This window comes from Dermacentor variabilis, chromosome 4, assembly GCF_050947875.1.
Source record: "Dermacentor variabilis isolate Ectoservices chromosome 4, ASM5094787v1, whole genome shotgun sequence".
Taxonomy (NCBI): Eukaryota; Metazoa; Arthropoda; class Arachnida; order Ixodida; family Ixodidae; genus Dermacentor; species Dermacentor variabilis.
In genome coordinates, this window is record NC_134571.1 from 140868377 (window position 1) to 140881734 (window position 13358).

Below are 13358 nucleotides of genomic sequence, written 5' to 3' on the forward strand. Positions count from 1 at the left end.
GAATAGCATTGGAGAGATCGTATCTCCGTGCCTGAAGCCTTTCTTTATTGGGATTTTGTTGCTTTCTTTATGGAGGACTACAGTGGATGTGGAGCCGCTATAGATATCTTTCAGTATTTTTACATACGGCTCGTCTACACCCTGATTTCGTAATGGCTCCATGACTGCCGAGGTTTCGACAGAATCAAACGCTTTCTCGTAATCAATGAAATCTATATATACGGGTTCGTTATATTCCGTACATTTCTCTATCACCTGATTGATAGTGTGAATATGGTCTATTGTTGAGTAGCCTTTACGGAATCCTGCCTGGTCCTTTGCTTGACAGAAGTGTAAGGTGTTCCTGATTCTAGTTGCGATTACCTTAGTAAATAGTTTATAGGCAAATGACAGTAAGCTGATCGGTCTATAATTTTTCAAGTCTTTGGCGTCCCCTTTCTTATGGATTAGGATAATGTTAGCGTTCTTCTAAGATTACGGTACGCTCGAGGTCATGAGGCATTGCGTATACAGGGTGGACCGTTCCTCTAGAACAATCTGCCCACCATCCTTCAACAAATCTGCTGGCACCTGATCCTCCCCAGCTGCCTTCCCCCTTTGCATGGCTCCCAAGGCTTTCTTTACTTCTTCCGGCGTTACCTGTGGGATTTCGAATCCCTCTAGACTATTCTCTCTTCCATTATCGTCGTGGTTGCCACTGGTACTGTATAAATCTGTATAGAACTCCTCAGCCGCGTGAATTATCTAATCCATATTAGTAATAATATTGCCGGCTTTGTCTCTTAACGCATACCTCTGATTCTTGCCAATTCCTAGTTTCTTCTTCCCTGCTTTTAGGCTTCCTCCGGTCGTGAGAGCATGTTCAATTCTATCCATATTATGCTTCCATATGTCAGCTGTCTTACGGTTGTTGATTAACTTCGAAAGTTGTGCCAGTTCTATCCTAGCTGTAGGCTTAGAGGCTTTCATACAGTGGCGTTTCGTGATCAGATCTTTCGTCTCCTTCGATAGCTTACTGGTATCCTGTCTAACGGAGTTACCACCGACTTCTATTGCACACTCCTTAGTGATGCCCACAAGATTGTCGTTCATTGCTTCAACACTAAGGGCCTCTTCCTGAGTTAAAGCCGAATACCTGTTCTGTAGCTCGATCTGGAATTCCTCTATTTTCCCTCTTACCGCTAACTCATTGATCGGCTTCTTATGTACCAGTTTCTTCCGTTCCCTCCTCAGGTCTAGGCTAATTCGAGTTCTTACCATCCTATGGTCACTGCAGCGCACCTTGCTGAGCACGTGCACATCTTTTAAGATGCCAGGGTTAGCGCAGAGTGTGAAGTCTATTTCATTTCTAGTCTCGCCGTTCGGGCTCCTCCACGTCCACTTTCGGCTATCCCGCTTGCGGAAGAAGGTATTCCTTATTCGCATATTATTCTGTTCCGCAAACTCTACTAATAACTCTCCCCGGCTATTCCTAGTGCCCATGCCATATTCTTGTCTCCAGCCTGCTTCCTGCCTGTCTTGGCATTGAAGTCGCCCATCAGTATAGTGTATTTTGTTTCACTCTACCCATCGCCGATTCCACGTCTTCATAGAAGACGTGGAATTCGTGGAAGGCCCACGTATGGGGAGCGCTTAACACCTGCTTCACCTCCACCGCGGGTCGGCCCAGCGTTGCACTATATTCGGCATCGGTTCACGTATGGGGTCTGCTTAACGCCTGCTTCACCTCCGCCGCGGGTGAGCCCGGCATTGCACTAACTTCGGGATCGGCCCGAGTATGGGGTGTGCTTAGCGCCTGCTTCAGTTCCGCCGCTGGTCGGCCCTGCATTGCACTATCTTCGGGATCGGCCCATGTATGGGCTGTGCTTAACGCGTGCTTCACCTCCGCCGCGGGTCGGCCCAGCGTTGCACTATATTCGGGATCGGTTCACGTATGGGGTCTGCTTAACGCCTGCTTCACCTCCGCCGCGGGTGAGCCCGGCATTGCACTAACTTCGGGATCGGCCCGAGTATGGGGTGTGCTTAGCGCCTGCTTCAGTTCCGCCGCTGGTCGGCCCTGCATTGCACTATCTTCGGGATCGGCCCATGTATGGGCTGTGCTTAACGCGTGCTTCACCTCCGCCGCGGGTCGGCCCGGCATTGCACTATCTTTGGGATCGGTCCATGTATGGAGAGTTTTTTGCTTACCCCGCCAGGAAGACGAAAATTTCCTTGGTCGGTAGAGGTACACAGCTTCGCTGCAAAAATCAGACATAGACACACTAAAGAAATCCAAGAGGCCAAAGACGAGATAAAAACCGCAAAGAAAGAAATCGCACAAATAAAAGCGGCGCTAATAGAAAATCAAACGGTTACGAACCTGCACGAACCCGGTACATCTTAACCGCATGTTTCGGGAATTGTGCCTTGATGCCAAATGTAAATTAGGTGATAGAGGAGACACCCTGGACCATATACACTGGGGTTGTGAAATAGGTCAGAGGCGAATTGCAGTCCCCCCGGATGACCTATAGAGGCGCGGTGGAGATCCGCACTGAGTGACTCAGATCTTCAGGATCAGCTTCGGGCTATCCAGCAAGCCCGGGAAGTTACCGAAAGACAGATCTCTCTGCTGCACTTGGCGCCGCCTAGACCCAGGCCATCAATTGCAGGATATTTAATAAAGTTGTCACACACACACACAGATCCCTGGATGGAGCATCTCATTTCTCTATCATCTGAACCCAACTCCCTGCCCACTACCACGCCGTCGTCCTTCGGAATGTTTCAACAGATGGAAACTTCCTTGTCGCAAAACTGCAAAAACAGCTGCAGCTGCAGGAACAGCAACAGATGCAGTAGGGCGGTACGCAAATAGAACAGCATGAAGTTTTCCTCCATGAAAAAATTCAACAACTTTTCACGATCCACGAGCAGCTAACGGACAATATTCCTGCTAAAGGAAAGAAAAGAAAAAAGTCGAAAGCGAACTCAAGTGCCGAGGATCTGGACAGGCTCATGGAGAACGTACCATTACCTCACGATGGAGAGTAAGCGCAACAACCCAGAATAGAAACTCCGTGTAAAGCAGTGGAATCACTGGAACTTCTTAAGAAAAAAAGCCACACTAGAACAATACAACAAACCGCAACAACCTTAACGCATGTTATAGCATTATGGGAAGCACGCACAAGGCCCACCATGTCCGGATATAAACCGTACACGGCGAACACAGATACACGAGTATAGCAGTGCTTGTCTCACGCAGGCTAACAGGAGTAGATCGTAGACTGGATGATAGTAAGATTCACCACGTATTTGTGGAAGTATTGCCGGCAGACAGGAAGGCACGCAGCGTCTTCGTCCTAAACGTATATAGCCTACCAAAAAAACTTGGCAAAAATTTTGGTTACCTATTCAGATCGGCGCGCAAGGAAGCCAAAAACCACACGTTACTTGTGCGAGGAGGCTTCAACGCGATGCAGCTGACTTACTTCACTTCAAAGAAAGGGAATGCCTTCCACTCGTTCACTCAAAAATACGCGGTATGCTCCTCAAAGACCCAGACTTTCCTAATAGAGTGGGGAACAGTGTATCAAGGGACACGTGTACAGACCTTACTGTGATCAAGAACCTCGTAAAGCCACATAGTGAAATACAGAAAAAACGCTGGGTAGCGGTCGCCACATCCTGAAGGTTGCCGTTTCACTAAAGCATACACGCAAATGCATCTATCAGACCCTGATGACGGATTGGACGGCATTACGGAAAGCGAGAGTGCAGCAGCAACAACAACAACAACAAAGGGGGGTATAACATCGCTGCAACAATGGACGTGCGAGCTCAAGAGTTGATCACACAACACTCGAAGCGCGTGCGACTCACCACAGAAAATGCGGTGGTTGACCCACATCGCGTGCGCATGTGGGACGCGCGTAGAAGCCTTCTCAGAAGATGGCGCAAACAAAAACATAATAGAAAACTAAAACTGCGCATAGCGGCTCTTACACAACAGGCGGAAGAATTTGCGATGGTTCTGGTGCGCCAAAATTGGCAGCAAATGTGCGCCAGCCGGAGCGGAAAGCTCGGCTTATCCAAAACGTGGGCAGTAGTCCAGCACTTACTATACCCAACAAAAGGTAAGCAGCAAGCTTAGTAGAGTAGTTTGCTGGGCCAGTTGGTGCATGGTGAACATTTAACGGTTTCCAGCAAGTACGGACGCGAGCAAAAGAAGTAGAAACGGTCAGGACAACGCTGGACTTACAACTGAAGTTTATTTCTGAAGTTGAATTTCTGAACTGAAGTTTATTTTACAACTGAAGTTTATTTTAAGTCCAGCGTTGGGGGGAGGGGGGGTGCTGTCCGTTTCTACTTCTTGTGCTCGCGTCCGTACTACCTGGAAACCGTTATATGTTCACCAAGCAACAAGCCACGCACTCAATCAAATGCGCGCTTTGCAACCAGCCGGAGTCGGACGAAGATATTCTGCGACAGCCACAGGCAAAATACATCGGCGACCACACAAGGAAACACATCCGCACCAAACTATAGTGGGAAACCAAATGAAGTCCTTGATCGACCATTCGAAACGCCGGACGCCTGGACAACTCTTCACTCTCTAAATTGCAACACAGCACCCGGAAAAGACGAGCTCACAAATAAAATCCTCAGAAAACTGGATGAAGATTTGATAGAAGCTCTAACGTCTTTCTTTAATACCCATTGGCAAGCGGGAACACTAGCAAAGGAATGGAAGTACACTCACGTATTGCTTACACCAAAACCAGGCAAGCCTCTAGACCTCGCCAAGATGCGACCGATATACCTGACGTCGTGACTGGAGAAACTTTTCGAAAACTTCGTGCTCAGTCACCTGAAAACCTCACGTGCATGGCATGGGTTTCTTTACTGATATAATGTAAGGCTTCCGACCGCATTGGTCGACTCAAGCCATCATCATTAGCAGCAACAGTGAGCAGCAGCAGCAGCATCATGGCTACGCCCACTGTAGGGCAAAGGCCTCTCCCATACTCTTCCAACTACCCCGGTCATGTACTAATTGTGGCCATGTGGTCCCTGCAAACTTCTTAATCTCGTCCGCCCACCTTACTTTCTGCCGCCCCCTGCTACGGTTCCGTTCCCTTGGAATCCAGTCTGCAACCCTTAAGGACCATCGGTTATTTTCCCTCCTCCTTACATGTCCTGTCCAGGCCCATCTCTTTTTCTTGATCTCAACTAAGATGTCATTAACTCGCGTTTGTTCCCTTACCCAATCTGTTCTTTTCTTATCCCTGAACCTTACACCCATCATTCTTCTTTCCATAGCTCGTTGCGTCGTCCTCAATTTAAGTAGAACCCTTTTCGTAAGCCTCCAGGTATCTGCCCCGTAAGTGAGTACTGGTAAGACACAGCTGGGTTGTACATTTTTCTCTTGAAGGATAATAGCAACCTGCTGTTCATGATCTGAGAATGCCTGCCAAACGTACCCCAGCCCATTCTTATTCTTCTGATTATTTCAGTCTCATGATGCAGATCCGCGGTCCCTGCCTGCCCTAGGTAGATGTATTCCCTTACATCTACTTAGGGCACGACTCAAGCCGTACTACTCCTACTGAAGGAAGAACTACTGGACTACGTCACCACACATGTAAAATGCATACTCGGAGTGGGCCTTAAAGGAACGTTTGACGACATAGTTCGTGATGTCTTACTCAGGAAAAAAAACATTTCTACTAATTTCTAGCATTTATTAGGGATGGAAACATCGTCACTTCTATGCAGAGGTCATAAATATGTATAGGGTGTCTTAATGAAATATGATTCGCCAAGATTTTAAAAAAGAATGGCAATGTGTTTCTCGAAGACAATCGAGTGCGCATTTTTGGACCCCAAGGAGTAGCTGCCACTGATATTTAGTTACTGAGATTTGATTATGTCATTGTAGTTATCTATCTCAAGACGTACTATCCTAATTATGAAAATGTCAATGAGGCATTTGTAGGCGCTGCCAAGGGACATCCAACTGTGGTTGTTTCAGCGACGTACTAATTGCGCACTAACATTTTACGATTCATAAATAAACCCTGCGAAATATAGAGAATACCACACGACTGCGCTCCCACCCACATCATAAAGCAGCGCCCTCGAACAAGCTCCCTCTGAGTTAGCTAGAACAAAATAAAGTAAATAAAGAAAAACATCGTGATCGAGCTAGTGCCTTATCTGCCGCGCCCCAGCAGAAATAACACGTCGCGTTTGGTGTTAGCTGGAAGCAAGGTGTGATAGCTGTTGTAGGGTATATAAAGTGCATGGATGTCTTTTTTTTCGTTTTTTTTTGCCACGGTACCTGCCACCACAAAAGCGAATTGACAACGTAGGTTCAAATGCTTAAAGGTGTGTTTTGTTTCGTCCCAGTCGCCATGTCTTTCTCTAATGAGCAGAAGGAAAACATGGTCCTTGCCTGCTGAGCTGCAAATGGCAAACAAGAGGAAGGCCGCAAATATATATCGGTCATAGACGTGTGGTGCTAGACCAAATGCATCGACTTCATGAAAAAATTATGAAAACCTGAGACAAGCGGCAGCTTCAAGAAACAGTGGCGGAGGACTCCATCTTTGAGTCCTGCCTACGCACGGATGTTCGAATATTTATGGCCTAAAACCCTCATGCTAGCATGCGGGACATGGCGGCTCAGGTACCAATTTCCAAGTCATTAGTTTGGAGGATTCCAAATGACGGCCTTTCACCCGTACCACCTGAACCAGCACCAATGCTTGGAACATGGGGACCTGTAGAATCACCTAGATTTCTCACATAGGGTCCTCGGCTCCTCGCAAATTGCGTGTGCGTCACTGGACTTTTTGAGCAGCATCGTGTGCACAGATGAAGCCAATTTTAACAGAAATTTGCATAATGCACACTATCGGAGGTACTCCAATCCACACTGTGTAAAGCGCAATCGGCACCCGTACGAGTGGTTGCTCAATGTGTGGTTAGAAATTTACGCCGATGCTATATTCTGTCCCATCTTTTTCGATCACACATTGACTGGTTACGTGGACGAAATCCTTGAAGAAGTGGTGGACGAGTTTCTCAGCGATGTCCCGCTGTCATGTCTTCCACTTCTGTGGTGTCAGCAAGACGGGTCACTGCAACACAGCATTAGACGAGCACGCAACTGCCTAGATGCGACTTTTTATGCGCAATAGATTGGGAGGTACGGGCCTGTAAATTGGCCGGATAATGCAGCTGACCTCTATCCACTTGATTTCTTTCTTTGGGATTATGTGGAAGATCGTGCTTACACGATCGAGACGCACGTCAGATTAGCTCAAGGCAAGGATAACGGATGCCTGTCATAGAATTCGAGCGTCAGTCATCAAGAAAGCCACTGAAGATGTGATAAAACGGAAATAATACTGCGTAGCTGCGAAAGGAGACCTATTCGAACACGTCCTCTAGGCAGCTAAATGGTGTTCAACAGGGCTTAAGACTTGATAGATAAGGGCAAAGTGAAATGCGATGCTTCTTTTACTTTTCGTGCGGGAATCCCGTTTGTCAATTCGGCTTATATAGAAGTGGTGTATTTCTTTTATTAAAGGTTGTGCCTTTTCTCTAGATGGAGGTCGCTTCTCAATCTGTTTGTTTTGCTTTTATTTTTTGGCACCAACGTGTTTTCGCAACACCCATACGCTTTCATGAAAAATAAAACCGTCCGTTATTAAACATATTCACGAAGGAAGATTGCACCACCGAGGGACGCCAAATTCTTGGTGGTGCGTGAAGACTCGGGCTGTGAAACTGAACTGTCTCGTACTAGGAGGTTTTGTAAATTCTCATATACTCCGACATTTACGTCTCCGAAATTACGTTTTGTTACCCAAATTTTTAATTATTGGCAGAGGACCCCAAGTATGATACGCAGATTTGTAGAGCATTTATCGTAAAGGAAACAACTCGATCGGTAGTTTCTAAAGGTGCCCGCCATTCTAGTCTCGCCATTCGGGCTCCTCCACGTCCAATTTCGGTTATCCCGCTTGCGGAAGAAGGTATTCATTATCCGCAAATTATTCCTTCTTGCAAACTCTACTAATAACTCTCACCTGCAATTCCTATAACCTATGCCATATTCCCTCACCGACTTGTACCCAGCCTGCTTCTTACCTACCCTGGCATTGAAGTCGCCCATCAGTATAGTGTACTTTGCTCTGGCTTTAGCCATCGCCGATTGCAGGTCTTAATAGAATCATAGACCATAAAATATGCTAGTGAATAAGTAATTAAAAAAACAAGGAACGAACGTAGATGATAATACACAGCGCTGTGTACGTCCCTTCCACGTTCGTCGCTTGTCTTTACGAGCTGGTATTTGGCAATCATGCGTGACCAACTAGCCTTAATTTAACCTCCAGTGAAAAAACTAGGTGAACAACAAAAAATAACCTCACTACTACTGACCGCTGTGCTGCAGAAGAGAAAGTTCTTTGGCCAATGTGGGCTTTTCTTATTGCTTCTGTTTGGAGATTGTTAGAACGGTACTCTTCAATGCACGTTTAATTGATTCGGAGACTGAGAACCGCATTGCTTTTTCGATTAGAGCAAAGACAGAGATGATTGCCCGGTGCTGTCGTAAAGGAGCTATTGAAGGTAATTTCACCGGGAGAAGTCTGCCGGGGAGAAAGCGCTTTGTAACCGCTTAATTGTTTGAGCTAAGGAGCATCGCACTCAGACGATACTGAATATATTATGAACACGCCAAATCGCCGATTAGTCGAATCGTCTTCCGGAAATAATGAACCGCCAGAGATTTCAATTGGCCTTCGCATATGCTCGCTCTGCACGCGAGTGCGTCATAAGAGAAGGGTACGCCCAGGTTGTTGACAAATCCACATGCAATTGCGGCATGAGGGCCTGCCTAGCAGAACTCCAGAAGGAAGTATCTCTGAGCCTGAGCATTCTGCGATTTATTCCTAAGTACGAATTCGGAAGACAATGAATGAAAGCGGTGAGTTCTTAAACGTTGTTAAGCACACGCTTTAGGGCTAATGAAGTTTCCATAGTGAGCGTTTAGTATATTCTAATTATCCCATGGATGCGCAGTTCTGAGTACTCACGGAGTGAATCTCGACCTATATATACAAGTGAAGCCAAGTTTAAACTCCTTCAAAATCAAGAAAATATAACTTCATTGTGGTGAACGGGCGCCAGCAGCTTACTAATAAAGCACAAAACAAGAACACATAGGTTAAAGGTATAGTGCTGGTCGATGTAACATGAAACATCTTGAGGTATAAGTGCGCACGCGACAGTATTCTAGAAAGAAGTCTCTCTGACTCTTTTCATGCTGCTTTTTGCTGCTACCTACGAACAGATAAAACAATGAATGAAAGCTGCGAGTTTATAATTGTGAAAACCGCGCACACGGATAAAAGCAGAGGTCGGAGTGTGCGTCGTTCTAACGATCTTGCGGAAGCGCAGGTTTGAAAAATGACTCAGTAGATCTGCCGTATAAGTAAAAATTAAACCAATAATAAAGCTCCTGCCTGATAAAGAGGACCTGATTGCGTCGATGTAAACGCGCGTCAATAGTTTCGAAGCAAGCAACAGAACATGAACGCATTGGTTAATAATACCGCTAGCCATCACAAACTAAAATTTCAGGAGTGTGAAGTCACTCGGAGTGAAGCACTGGTTGCTGAAGGCTGGTTCTGCAATATACAAATACTTCTGATGTTGAGGCAGCCAGTTTCTTTATTTGCTAATCTGAAAGTTTTCAAGCACCAAATCTTATATTTTCGTACCCAAAACAACTTGGTGCGATATAGTGTGGCCTTCTTACTTGAGATAGCACTCCAAGTATTGTTAACATGAAATTCAGTGTTGTGGTTTAAAACACACAAGACACTCGCGATAATGTTTTTCTGGTACCACCTTGAGAGTGAAGCCTGCTGTGATGTGAGAGGAGTTACGACAATAATTTGTCACATATTTGTTCTATGGATAGCACCTGCATCGCAAACAAAGATTGCAGGTTTAGGTGCAATGTGGCTTCTTCGGAACAAAAATAGACAGAGTACAAGGACGCAAAACACCACACTGTCACGCAAATTTAGCAAAAATTATTTGTAGTAATGCGTAAAGTGTGAAAAGTTTACAAAACTTTGTCAGTGCGGCGGGACACATTAACGGGGCCTTATCACTACCTTTGATGTCAGTGACGAAGGAACAATATGTGTCGATCCGCCGATAGTCACTGGCTATAAGCGACAAGGAATGCAACTGACATGTCCGAATGAGACAGAATGAGCTACTATGCTTTTCTCAACACGCGCTAGTGCAGTGTTTGTGTATCCTCACTATGACTGCTTGGAGAAATTTTTGTTGCTTACTTTGTGCATCTTCGGAATATGTGTAAATGAAGAAATTAGGCAGTTGTAATCATTACTATATTAGATAAGATTAGAAGGAGGGTTCCAAACGTTTTTGGTGCATGACAGAAATACTGCAGTAATCCCTACGCATGAGTGATGAGCATAGAGGGCTAAAGATAGAGGGCTAAAGACGTCCGTTCTAACTCGTTATCTTCCTTTCTCCTTTAGTGCATTGGGTTGAGTTATTGAAATGGATTACACATCCCTTATTGGATACAAATGCGTCTAACTACATAGTAACAGTAGCTTTGTTTAACTAAAAGATAGTTTTCTTCCTTTGAGTGTTTGGTTAATGTGACCTATATTGCGATATCGCTGTACTATTTAGGGATGTGCTTTCGTCCTTCCATCGTTTTGTTTTGCCTGAAGCTAAATTCCTGTTTTGTTTTTCTGCTTTCATGGTAACATATTGTTGCGGCTCATGATATCTTCAGCTTCCATTTGTATTTGCATGAATCATAGGTAACGGTAACGTAGGGGTGCTCACATAATGTATTTCTGTATTGAAATTGTATACAGCAATAGAAAGCATGCGCGCTTTTTTAATATTTAGTGATATTGAAACTACGATAAGAACTATTAGGATAATTAGGGGCAATGAAAAGTTTCTTTCCTACACACCTGAAATTCACTCTGAAATTACGTTCTATTCTCGACTTTTGAGGTAGCAAAACATAAAAAGTAATCAGAGTTCTCGTTTCCACATGGGGGGCATTTTCCGTGGAAATCAGAATACTGTAATCACTGTAGCTCATGTAGGCAGCCATTATCAAACACTTGTTTCAAACGAATAACAAAGGTCGAATCGAGTAAATTTTGGAAATTCACGCAACCACAGTGAGAAGATCAAGCCACATCGTGTGCCTGCATTTGCAGACACACTTCTCCCTTGCAGAAATGCAAATCTTGCATTTCTGCAAGGGACACAGTACGGTTCCGATTCTTGGCACGAGCACAAATACAACACTGAGGATAAATGAAATGCTCACTCTACGCCTCTGGTTTCAACACCCAATGCCATATTTCATTTGTATTTAAGGAGCTGACGACGAACCTTTCTGAGGAAGTAAAGCATAGAGGGAACCTCTCTAATGAAATCTGGAAGTCCCCCGATCCTGTGCAACCAGCCGTTGTTAATAATACAATCGGGCGAATATCGAATTTTGAAAATACGAACAGTAAGTATCGAATATCGAGTAGTCAAACGCAGGCGCATATATTTACTTAAGGAATGTTTATTTCACTTTAACTATACGTAACACGCTTGTACTGACTAGTGAAGGATAGACACCCAACAATCAAGGACAACGAAGATCAGTTTTAAACACAAGATCACCATAATTGTCATCAAGGTAACTGCACGATTGGCAGCTTGGAATTTTCAACGACTGGTTACAAATAAGCGCACGAAGAATGACGGGCTGGTGCACGAATAGCCTTCCTAAAACGATAAATGAATGGTTGTTGAAAAAAAAAATCAAATGCTGTCGAAATAAGAAAAAAAAAGCGGCTGAAGATTTGTCTGTAGTAAACACAATGAAGGGCCCGTTATAAAGAAAACATCACTGGCTATAGGGTAAAAGATAGGAACTGCTACATAAATAGACTCCATCAAACACAAATTTGCAGACCAGCAGTAAAGAATAAGGGGTTTTTGAATTTTAAGACTCATATGTGTATGTCTACACCCAGGTCGCTATGAGGGGCGTTGTAGGTGAAGGAACCGGAATGTACAATGCTGCAGAGAACTCGTTAAGCGGCAGTTTCCTCATGGGGCTTCCGCATGGCGTTTACGCAAGGTGGTAGTTGCGGACGGAAGTCGATCCCGCACCTTAGTGCTCAGCACAAGAATGAACGACGCCTATGAGGGCTCTCAATCACAGGTGCCACAGCGTACTCTTTAATTTAACCTGACCGTGGGGATACCCAGGCAGCACACCAGCAATGGTTCAAGCACGGTCCGATTCTGGCAGAAATTGATACCAATTCGCAACCAACCCTGGCATATTGGCAAATTGCTACCCAATCCAATGCTGGACCAGAGTTAAAGCTAAGATTGAACGAAAATTATGCCAATGCAGCAGCCATTGCGCTGCTAGCGTAGTACCAGCGCTGAGCCATATCGTTGCCATTATTAGTGTCAGTTTTGAGCCAATGCCCTTTCTTTGCATGACGAGTATTGTAAATACGCTCGCTCTAGTGTGCGCAGCCATTATTACTTCGAACCTTCTGCTAGCGGCATTTTTGATGGCACTTACCCTCATTAGCTACGAGAATTCGGAGTGGCACCCTCTCGCGAGTGACGTCACGGTCAGGACGCCGTTTGTTCCGGCTTGCTCGTTCCCTTCGTGTATGCTTAGGATATGGGTGACTCGAGCCGTACTTATTTAAGGATATGTCGGCTTCTTTCTGCTGCCATGGCTGAACCACAGTTCCTTCTTCCATAGCGCGCGAGTCGAGAAAATTTGCGGCTTGGATATCGCATGCTATGCAGTGTTGAAGGGGTCTACTGGTATTGCAACGCATATATTTGCAATGCCATAAATTTTGCGTAAAAGGAATGTATGCACATTTAACACGCGAAGTTGTGTATGATGCTTCGCTAAACGCTTAACATTCCCTTAGTACTTAGCTATGAGATAGATTGCACTTTACATGGAAGAAAAATCTTGGTAATTGGTGTCAACATGTTATCCTTGTTAGAAAGATGCTGCCCAGGGAAGCTGTGATAATGATCCTTATTACTCTGGTGAGTTGTTCTAGTTGAATGTGGCCACTTTATTAATGCGTAAAAGGAAGGGTTAGGCGCGCATTTCGTATGAAAAAGTTTGCTGCTACTTTCAACGCTCTCTAAAACAGGTCCACATAAAGTGAATTGCTCATGGCTGCTAAGACGATGGCGCGTCACGTAGAGAATTTACATAGTTCATTCACAAATAGCATAGTATC